This window comes from Melospiza georgiana, chromosome 2 (genome assembly GCF_028018845.1).
Source record: "Melospiza georgiana isolate bMelGeo1 chromosome 2, bMelGeo1.pri, whole genome shotgun sequence".
Taxonomy (NCBI): Eukaryota; Metazoa; Chordata; class Aves; order Passeriformes; family Passerellidae; genus Melospiza; species Melospiza georgiana.
The window spans coordinates 111,711,817-111,722,015 of NC_080431.1; positions in this window are offsets into that span (position 1 = coordinate 111,711,817).

The window sequence follows — 10,199 nt, forward strand, 5'->3', positions numbered from 1 at the left end:
CCTCAGCCGCTCCTCACAGCTCTTGTGTTCCAGAGCCTTCCCAGCACAGTCCCCCTTCTCTGGACATGCTCCAGCCCCTCAATGCCCTGGCTGAATTAAAGGGTCCGGAACTGGTCACAGCACTCGTGGGTGCCTCACCAGTACAGCAGGACAATCCCTGACCTGGTCCTGCTGGCCACACTATTGGTGACACAGGCCAGGTGACACTGGCATCCCCTGGGCACACCTGGCTAATGTTCAGCCACTGCTGACCAGCACCTCCAGGTCCTTTACCTCCAGGAACCTTTCCAGCCACTCTGCCCGTAGCCTGTAGTGCAAAGATCACCACATTTCCAACTTTTTTAATGCTGCTGGGAAATGAAGAACAGCAAAAAAACCTAAAAATACAGCAATAATAGCCAATTTCAGTTGCATGATAGATTTCACAAAATAACAAAAAGGAAGAGAGCAAAATGAAAAACAACAAAAAAACCAAAAGCCACCTCAAAACTAAAATGACACTGTGTCTTGAACACACAGAAACAACATGAATTAAATGAACCTAGGTGGCAGCTTCTGTAGTCTGCAGACTACAGAAAAACCAAAAGTCACCTCAAAACTGTGACAGTCTTGAGAACACAAAAACAACATTAATTAAATGAACCTAGGTGGCATCTTCTGTAGTCTGGCTATTCTTGGTACTGGGAGGAAAGAGAAAGCTCCTTTCACATTTAACCTATTCCTTCAAATCAGAGAAAAAGTGCCTGGGAATTCCTCCCATTTTCAAAAAGTTCATCAGTTTAACCATGTGTAAAAAGAGAATGACCAGTTTCCACCAGTAAGTTTGCAACATCTGGATTTAGTTCCTCCAATGTTTTGCCTCAGAGTTTTACATTCCACAGTATCTGAAGGCAAATCAAATATGTGAATTTAAAACCTTAACTCCACTGCAGCAAACTGAAGAGCTTCTTGGAGAATGGCACGGCTAAGGTCACTCTAAGACCTCAGAAGTCTGGAAGAAGCACATGATGGGGCAGAAAAGGCACAAAATGGTCATGATGTTCACATTTTGTGTGTAAAAATACTTGCACTGATCTTTATGATGGTACTAAAAATGGAAAGCTGGGTTTTTCATCTCATTCTTTACTGGTTGAACATTACACCCCAGAGGTCTGCAAAGTTCATGTCTAAAAACCATTTGCTTTGGTGGGACTTCAGTATTTCTTTAAAAACTGCCTGCACAGTTAGGTGTTTTGTTGCATCTGGTCTATGAAGGCTTATATATTTTTTGTTGTTCTTGGTGCTGTTTTATAATAGAAATCCTACAAGCATGGAAGGATTTGGGTTGGAATGGACCTTAAAGCATTGAAACACAACCATTTTGTATTCAGCAGTAATTGTGCTTAACTGAGAAGCAGAGGATATCAAGAAAATCATGGCATGGTCCTGAATGCCAGCCAAGTTAATAATCTTATGTGCAGTTTATTAGCCCAAATGAATAACTTCCAGAGATGTTTAAGCATTTCCCTGCTCATACATATGGAAATACACAGGTGTATAGCACATATTTGAGTTTCCATGCACAGCCACATGCACTGCTGTACTTCTATTCCTTGCAGGTGTAGAGCCTTTCAGGCTCAGAAAACAATCCTACACCAAGAGGATACCCTCAGGGCTGTACACAGATTAATTCACTGTGTCTCAGTATTGATTAAGATGCAAACACAATGTTTTAGTGCACAGGTTTTAACTTGCTTCAAGAGAGATGCCTCATAGAAGATCCCATCAAAGAACAGCTCTTTCAAAGTCACAATCAAAGCACAACTGAAATGCAGAACAGAAAACTTCAGAATTATCAAGCTCAAAAGAGGTCAGAGATGCCTGAAGTTTGCATGCCATCAGTAGTTTATGATTTGTGAAGTAAAATCACCCAATAACACAGAAATCATTAACTGGATTAGGAAAATGCAGGCATGGGCTCTTCCAAAAGATTCTCTCTTTCCTCTTCCCTTGCCATCTGTGACCCGATGCGACTATGAAGAAACACTGTAGCTGACACTGAGCCCTGAAGGTGTTTCCAAACAGATTAATTACATTTTCAGAGAGCTATCGCTCTGCACAGAAGGCAGATAACAATATAAAACTTGTTTCATGTGTTGGCAAATGTTGTGCAACAAAAAAAGCACTACTCCTGATCAAGGAGTTTCCTTCACCTCAGTGCCATATCCAGAAGCAGATGGCCATGCCCATGCAGTTTACTCTCAGAAAAATCAGTGGTGAGATGGAAACCGTATGGATACAGAAGTTAGTGCTAGTCCAGAAAAGTTCTGTAAAATACATTTCTGTATTCTGCCTCCTTTTATGGACACATGTAGATACCTTAGATACAGCAAACAAAGCAAAACATTTTCCACCACTGATTTTGGTTTATTTTTCCCACTCCAGACTGGCAATAAAAAGTGGAAGTGGCTCAAGTGGCTCTGACTCAATGCAGGCAGAAGTGCTGTAACACAGCTGCAGTCAAGGGAAAGCTGGCAGACATAACAAGAAGCTACAAACCTCTTTGCCAACACCTCCATAAGATCCAGGAACCTTAGTGCAGTCCCAGGCTGCTCCTGCATACCTTGCTCCATTGCAAATGAATTTGCTCCCCCTGTAATCAGGTGTTTAGTGTTAGAATGAGCAGTATGTTCAAATGCTGCTTGCAGTTTGCACCATTAAATGGCCAAAGATTGTTTTTTAAATACTATTCATTTGAAGCTGTTAAAAAAATATATATTCTTCATGAAAATGGTGTCCTTATATTCAATGAAAACAAACGAGGTATTTCCAGAATACTAGTTCTGGAAATTCTGGTTTGCCCTGAATTGCTTTTGTGATGTGACATTTTGGGTGATTCAATGAAAAGTGACGATTTAATTTAATTTTAAGTTATCAAACGTGTATACATCTACAAATTGGGTTTTCAACAGAAAATTGAGGAAAATGTAGACCAAAAACCAGTGAAATATATGGATGAAAGGCCTCTGCTATTGGAATAAAGTGCTGATTACTGTGGGGGGAAAAAAAAGCTCAAAAGGCCAGTAAAGATACATTTGGGAGTTAACATCAGTGCAACTTCAAGAAAAGTATCAGTCATCTCCTCTGCTGATCCATGTCTCCCACATAAGCCATGTTCCCTTGGTGGCTGAGCAGTATGAGCCACAAGGTGCCACAACGATTCATCAAGAGAATGGGATCAAGCTGGCAGCTTGGCTCAAAGGAAAAAATCTGACTATTACATACATGAAGACTGCCCTCAAGTGATATTGATTTTCAGCCCGATCAGTGAGTTGGTTTTTGTTTGATTTGGCTCATTGCCCGAAGACTTAAATAATGAGGAGCAGAGGAAAAAGAAGAGTTAGCTTCCCTGATTTTTTAAGCTACCAAGAGAAGGTTCAAAAGCTTCTTTCCTCCCTTTTAAAGGGCTCCACCTAAATAAGGAACTTTCAGTGAAGTGAAACACAGCAAAATAAAATAAAAACTCTGAAAAGGCAGGCAAACAAAAGAAGTCACTGATCATTTGGAAAGGCACCTCGTTATGCCAGCAGCAGACTAAGATGGACGAGACGAGAGAAAAATGTTTCCCTTGTTCAGGCTGTGAGGAATTAAAAGTTTGATTTTTTCCTAAGGTACTCCTCTATAAATAATGCTAAAACATTTAGTGGCAGCATCTCTCTTTATGATCAGAAACTGTCACAGGCTGTTACCACAGAGAGGATGAAAAGTGTCACAAACACTAAAATGCAAACCAATTCAGCTGAACAAAATGTACATCCTTTAATCAATAGGTTTAAGGAAGGTATGGCTGCATTACATCTACACAAAACACAGACATTTAGCTGCATACTGCAAAATATATTTGTTACCCTGATCACAGATGCTTTTCTAGTTTAGTTTAGCTTTAGGTATAGGTTTTCTGCTAGACCTAAACTCTGGCTTAGCCTTCAATAGGCACAGCAGCTATGGGGTTGTCCATGGATATAGAAGAATGTTCCATACAGAAGAATTTGCACTCTGTGTCTGACAAAACACAGGAGGCTCTGCAAAGATTGTTTTTTTGTGAAGGGTCAGAGCCTGGAGCGGTGTCTCAGTGGTTATTCCACACCATGAGATGGTGGTTAATCCATGTAGACATTGTCACTGCAGTCAGGAGCAAGGGACTCTCACTTGTGGGAAGAAGGGAGTGACTTTGAATGGAAAACAGAGAAATAATTCCTGTGAACATACTTCAATACGGGGTTTTTTCCCTTACATTAAGATGTTAAGAGTCTTTAACATAGGCTTACATTTTAGGAGCACATTGAAAACACAAAAACAGCAAGTCACCTATGGAAGGCTAATAAGGGACTGAAAAGAGGTAGGACTATGAGTAACTGTTTAATTAAATAAAGACCATTTAAGCTGAAAGTCTCTCTAATGACGAGTTCCAGGGGACTTTGGATAACTTTCCAAAGGAGGAGGTTGAAAACTAATCCTGATCTATTCTGAATTGGTGGCAGATGGAAGAAATTTTTTCTTTTTTTCTTTTTAATGCTGACACTGGAAACTGGCACATCTCAGCCTCTAACTTTGAATACTACAGTACCAGATACACTGGGGTTTTTTATCCTTCAGACACATTATTTCTGAAGCTCTGCCATTTTAAAAAGGTTTTCCAGATTTTATGAGCAGACTAAAAGAAAGGCTCCCTATGAAAAATCTCAGCTTCAAGTGTCAGACACTACACCAACACTTGAAAACTAGCATCAGGAGCTGTCTGTAATCCATAGGAAACTCTCCAACAAGTTCCTAGAAAACAGAAGGGGAGTGGAAAAATGTGATGTTGCTGACAGTGATCTCCTCCTGCTCTTTAGTAAGTGGAGACACAGAGTGTCAGAAGCAACACAGAAATACTATAAACCCTAAGCTGGCAGCAAGCACCCTTCTTTGAAGAAAATAGGGACTTAAGGACTCCAGGACTACTTCTGCTCATGCTTTACTAATGCTTTGCAAGGGTAGAGAAAAAGCAGGCATTGCACCAGAGAGGAACAGCTGAAAGAACAACTCCAGGGGAAGTAGGGCAGTCAACAGGACAAAAACTGAGCAAAGACAACAGAAAAACAGGTGGAACTCAAAATCCAAAAGAAGATGTACAGGAGTTTCAAATTTAATAGCAAACCAATAATTGAAGGAAAAGGTAAGCAACTGCTGTCAGGACACAGGAGATAGGGATTTAATTTTTTTTACAAAGAATAGCATTAAAAACAGCCTCACAACAAACAGTATTTAATATAACCAAAAGCACAGAAGTTGTATAAACCAATTCTTGAGAAGCAGCTTGCTCCTTTTGTTTAAAATAATCAATGTTAATCACATCCTAAGGTAGAGTCAAAATTTCTTTTCACAGAGCCAGCAAAAAATAATGCTGATTAGATTTTAAAGGAACATTTGAGACAAACCCTTGCTCTTTTTTCATTAATATTCATGTCAGTGGCAAATCCCCATCAGGAAGATGCTCTCACTTCCATCAAAATCAAGAGGGTAAACAAATTTCCTTCTGAAAGAGTGGCTGCCAAGGTCATTTGAGAGGATATTGGCTTAGAAGATCCAGCTTCACTGATGATACACACTGTTTGGGGCACCACAATATAAACAAGATATAAAGATATTAGAGAGCATCCAAAGGAGGCTACAAAGATGGAGAAGGGCCTTGAGGGGAAGCTGAGTGAGGAGCAGCTGAGGGTGTTTGGTCTGCTCAGCCTGGAGGAGACTGAGGGGAGACCTCAGTGCAGTCACAGCTTCTTGTGAGGGGAACAGGAGGGGCAGGCACTGATCTCTGCTCTGTGGGGACAGTGACAGGACCCAGGGAATGGCCTGGAGCTGTGTCAGGGAGGTTTAGGTTGAATATCAGGAAAAGGTTCTTCCCCCAGAGGGTGGCTGGGCACTGAACAGGCTCCCCAGGGCAGTGCTCACAGCACCAGCCTGGCAGAGCTCAAGAAGCATTTGGACAATGCTGTCAGGTATGGTTCTTTGGGCTGCCCAGTGCAGAGCAGGAGTTGAACTTTGATGATCCCAGTGGGTCCTTTCCAGTTCAGGATATTCTATGATTATCTATCTATCTGTCTGTCTATCTATCTATCTATCTATCTATCTATCTATCTATCTATCTATCTATCCATCTATCCATCTATCTATCCATCTAATCTATCTATCTATCTATCCTATCTATCTAATCTATCTATCTATCTAATCTATCTATCAATCTAATCTATCTGTCTAACCTATCTATCCACACACATAGCCATAGTGCCAAAGACAATGCTCAGGAACTGCAAATGCCCCAAACTAGAAAGTAAATAAATAAAAGGAAATCAAAATAATATTCAGTTTCCTCTGCCTTTGGAACCCTAACTGCCAGTTTAAGGCAAAAGGAGACCAGGCAACACCAATATAATAACTTAAACAAACTTAATGAACTCAACACACTGAGGCCATGTTTCCAGAATTACACCTTGCTTCTTCAGGAGAGGGAAAAGGGCAATGGAAAATCCACTGGCCACTACCAGAAACAGGAGAGCTGACTGAAGCACCTAAAAAGGAACCCTAAAAGGAACCTGTTTGGAAAGAAGAGGAACATGGACACGGCCAACTTGGTTTTATATAAAAAGGTTTTAAATACAAAAAATACAAGAGGTATGGCCAGCACCATGGTCCTCAGCAAGAAGGATGATGATGCCCTGTTTCCTTCAGCTCCTAAAACTGCAGTGGCAGGTGCAGCCCCAGCCTCCTGACACCAGGACAGAGCGTGCTGGGAAGCTGCAGGGCTCAGCAGGGAAATGTGAAGTTTGTGTTTGGTGCAGCTATGATACCTAATAAGGATGGCCATGCTCTGGGTCCCTTTCATTAAGGGCAGGCTGATATGCAGGGATTGATGAACAACATCTGGCAGGAATGGCCAGCTGCAGCAAGCAAAGCTGCCAGACAGCTTCAAATTACCAAGGTCAGGTTCTTATCATAATTAGTGTATTATCCTTTAATAGTCAGTTCTATGAATTTTAGTTTCCACAAAATCAGTTTAGTAGTGAAAAAATTCTCAAGTTTCATAAACATCTTTAGGATGACAACTAATGACTGTCAGAAAAAAAAACTACAAGAACAAAACAAGAGAAACTTGGAGCAGAACAGATATTTTTAAACAACAGATGTACAGACTTGGTGGTATTCTCGTTACACCAGTTTCTTCTGAGTGTCAAAATATTACAGTAGTCAAAGACACTGAAAACATACACCAAGGATCAGGTGTTTGCCTCAGAATGGCAGGACTGAGATGCCATTGTATTTCTCACTGTTTCCTCTCACAGAAGCATCAAAGTCTGAGAAACTGATTTGTGATGTTTCAGGGCTTGCCATTAAAAGCAGACTGACAATCTGCAAATCTTCCATGTGGACCAGAGATGGATGTAAAAAGGGAGCATGTGAAACACACTGGGGGAAAAATAATCCACAAAAAAGGTACAAAGCTAGAAATAGTTCTCACGAAAAAATGAAACCACTGCCTAAATTGTTACTGAGAGTTAATACACTGTAAATAATGTGGAATTTTACCCAAACATGTGAGACGTATCACTGCCCATAATGCTCACAGCAGCTCCAGCCCTGACAGGGGCTTGGCCTCGGGGTGCGCCTGTCCCTGCAGCCAGAGCTGATCCCTGTCCCAGCTCTGCTCATGCCTCTGGGCTGCTGGAGATCCCTGTCCCACTACCAGCCCTCACAGAACCAGGACAAACCTCACCCTGAAGTCTTCTGTGAAGAAAAGAGAAATCTGAATCCTCCCCCCCCTTTTTTTTTTTTTTTAATAATTGAAAAACATCACTTTTGCAGTTTCCTATGTATCTCAACCAGGTACAACATTTCATAGAAAAATAACCTCTTCAGCTGAGGAACACAGGTTTTGTAAAAAGCCATAATGATTTGGACCACCCAAACATGAAATCAAGTGCTCATATTCCTGGATTTGATGCTCTTACCTTCCCTTTGTAAATCTGAATCCATGTCATTAAAAATGCTCCAAGATTTGACATGGATTTCCATTGCAGACAGACCAAATAACCAAAGGATACACAGAGTTGTCTATGTAAAAATGTGCTTCTGAGTTGATTCCTTTCCATGATTTAAAGTTTCACCTCTTACAAAATTTTACTATAACACACAAAAAAATGAGAAACATCCTGTACAGTCAGTTTCACAGTGTGGTGTGTCTTGTGTGCAAAAGACAGCATCACTCCCTGGCTGCTACTATCACAGGCCTGTACTGGCCTCACTGCACGGAGGGAAATGGGATGTTGTGTTTGGCAGGGAGTCCTGGCAGAAGGCAAAGGGTCACACAAGCTGCACACAGCAGCTCCCCAGGCACTTGCCTCTGGCCACTCTGCCCCTGTGCACTCACAGCCTCTCATTTGTAAGGATTTAACAGCAACCTGACACAAATTCAACATCTGACACTAAGAAAACAGCCAAAGGGCAACCTCCAGCAACACCTGACACTAACCCAGCTCAGTCTGGGAACAGGAAACATTTTCTGGGAAAAAGCAGATATAGCACAGCTTGTTTCAACCATCCCTCGACAGCCCTGTGCCTTGGCAAGGAGCTGTCAGCAGGAGCAGTCCATCAGGCAGCTGCTGCTGGGAGCTTGCTCCAGCTGTCAGAGTTTCAGGAGCCTGTTACAGGGCTGGAATGCTCTCATTGCAGGTGGCTGACAAGTAAAAGCCCAGAAGCTGCAGTGCTGTCTGAACTTGTGAGTTGCTGTGCACCATGGTGCCTGCCAAGCTGCCCCCTCCACACACAGAAAGTGCCTCGCTGCAGTGGCTGGGATTCCTCACAGCTCTCTGCACACTGGAAATGAGAGGTGACTAGGAATTGAGTAGCATGGTTTTAAAAGTAATGTTTAAAACACAAAACATGAGTTGCTGCATCAGCTCTGAAAAGGGCTTGGGAGGAGGGTGAGGAGTTTGTGGAATGGAACAGGTGCCCAGGACTTGCAGGTGGAACTTTATTTAAATTACTCATCTTTGCAGCAATCAGGTCTTACTTTTCTCTTGCATTTGTGCACTTCTGTAGCCATTTGTCAGCCCCACTTACCATGGTGTCTTCATACAAGAAAGGCCAAGAGGATTTTGGAGAGCATGGCTTCCTGTGAACTGGAACCCTGATCACCACCTACACCACAAAATCCACCATTAATACTTCATTTTATTCTCATATGTCACATACTACAAGTTTGATCCTCTTCTGTGGCCTGTCCTGCCTTCTCATGGTCTTTGTGCAGTAAGAGAAGCTTTGTTAATGGCAGAATAATAAATAGAGACCAGGATTGTACTTCAGACACAAAATTCACGCACTGCAAGTAAATGTATGCCCATACTCCTTGTGATGGGCTTACAAATAGGGAAATGTTTTCTAACTCAGATGGAGGACTTACTTTCAATTCCTTTGGACTGACCTGTTTTGGCAAACCAATTTACTCTTCCAATAGGAAAATTAGCTATAAATCAACATTATCTTTCTGCAGAGTTAAAAGTTGCTTTTTATTACACACAAAATAAAAAATTATGGCTTTTAATGCATATTATTGCTAAAATGTCTGAGTGATTTTATAAGTATGACACATATTAATGACTTGCCTACAATATGGCAGACAAAAATATTGCAAAAGAATGGGCTTGGATAAGAATGAAACAAAAGTACTTAAAGGGCTGCAGTGCATGTCTCATGCTGCTCCTGGTATCCAAGAGGTCTGAAATGCCTTGGAGACATCTAAAGGTACAGTTTAATATTCTTGGTTTTGACATGCAGTTAGAGAGAGGTACAGAATCCCCAATCAGAAACACTTCTCCTAAAAACAGAGCCAAAACACAATTCAGGTGTTCCAATTTCCAAAAAGATGACAAGCTGTCAGACAGTCAAACACTGCAAGCTTCCAGAGCGCTGGTGAAACAGAGGTATCAGTGATATACCAGGAGCACTGCTGGCATTCCTACAAATGCTGCCTTCCCTTATTAAAGAAACACTCAGGATTTGATGTACTTGACTGGAAATTTCCCTAAACTCTAAGTCAAAGTAAGTTTCCAGTTACGGTTATCTCCTGTTCCTCCCAGATATGTATTTCCTACCTCATTATAATAAATGTCAAGTACCAACAA